Here is a 1,367-nt window from a genome sequence, read left to right as displayed (position 1 = left end):
ATTGAGGCTGAAATTGAGGTCTATTCTGCTGCGCATACTGCTGGTTATGAGGATAATTTGAGCTTTGACCTTGTTGAGCAAAATTTGCTTGTGGTCTCCATGTTGAGTTGTTCACATTAGAGTAAGCATTTCCCATAGGTTTTTGTTGATAACCTCCTGCATAAGCAGCTTATTCTTGCAAATAATCATCACCATAAGAAGAGTAATCAACTCCACAACTTTGGTTTCCATCTGTGAAGGCAACTTGTTGCATAGTTGTAGGAGTTGAGGTTGTTGCCTTTGTGCAAAAATCACTAAGAAGTTGAGTCAACTGGTCAAATCTTGCATTCATGTAGCTAACTGAGTCAAGTTCATAAATCCCAGCCTTCTTTGGCTCAAGTGCTCTAGGATTTCCCCACAAATGGGTATTATGAGCAATCTTCTCTAATAGATCATAGCATTCTTTACTTGTCATTCTCATGAAATCTCCTCCTGCTTGTGAATCAATTGTGTTTCTTATGGCTGGAGTAACTCTGGTGTAGAAATTCTGAACAATCATCCATTTCGGTATTTCATGATGAGGACATTGCCTTTCAAGCTCCTTAAATCTCATCCAAGATTCATACAAAGTTTCATCATCCCTTGGCTTAAAAGCTACCATCAAATTCCTCAAATGAGTAGTCTTCCCAGGTGGGAAAAATTGAGATAGAAAAGCTTGAGATAGCTGCTCCCAAGTAGCTATAGTAGCTTGTGGAAGTGAGTCATACCACTCCAATGCTGAATCTTGAAGAGAGAATGGAAATAAGGTGAGCCGAATAACTTCATCTGAAACTCCAGGCTGCCTTTGTGTACCACATATCATCAAAAATTTCTTCAAATGAGAATGAGGATTTTCAAGTGGACTACCTCCAAATTGTGAATTCTGAACCATTTGAATGAGACCAGTCTTTAACTCAAATTGATTAGCTCCAATAATAGGTATGTCATCTTTCACATCAGCACATCTAGGAAAAGCATAATCCAACATGGATCTTCTTTGAGGATCATTTTGATTAACCACTTCATTTTGCCTATTTTGCTCATTTCCTCCATTGTTTTCACCAATAGCTCTATTTTGATTCTCCATATTTTTAATTGTCACCTCTTGCTCAAATCTTTGTTGTTCTTCTTTTTCTGCTTCTTTTCTTCTCTTGTATTCCTTTTTGTTGGCTCGACAGAATTTTTCAATTTCTGGGTTGAACGACAATTCAATATCACTTGTGCTTTTCGATCGTCTCATAAACAAGAAAAGTACCTGAAAAACACAAGGAACAGTAGTGAAAATAAAAGAAAATAAAAATTCTAATTAGCTTAAAACAATTAAAATCCAACTTAAAAACAAACAATTC

At 36.5% G+C, this 1,367-nt stretch overlaps 1 non-coding gene across 1 annotated transcript; it reads left to right on the top strand.

Moving 5' to 3' along the window:
- Positions 1-548: 548 nt before the first annotated feature.
- LOC131181213 (small nucleolar RNA R71) lies at positions 549-655 on the top strand. Its single transcript, XR_009149841.1, has one exon. It is a non-coding gene; the product is annotated as a small nucleolar RNA R71 (small nucleolar RNA).
- Positions 656-1,367: the final 712 nt, after the last annotated feature.

The sequence above is a fragment of the Hevea brasiliensis genome, chromosome 6, assembly GCF_030052815.1.
Source record: "Hevea brasiliensis isolate MT/VB/25A 57/8 chromosome 6, ASM3005281v1, whole genome shotgun sequence".
Classification (NCBI taxonomy): Eukaryota; Viridiplantae; Streptophyta; class Magnoliopsida; order Malpighiales; family Euphorbiaceae; genus Hevea; species Hevea brasiliensis.
Note: the sequence above shows the minus strand (reverse complement) of the source record. Positions and strands in the feature narration are given on the sequence as shown.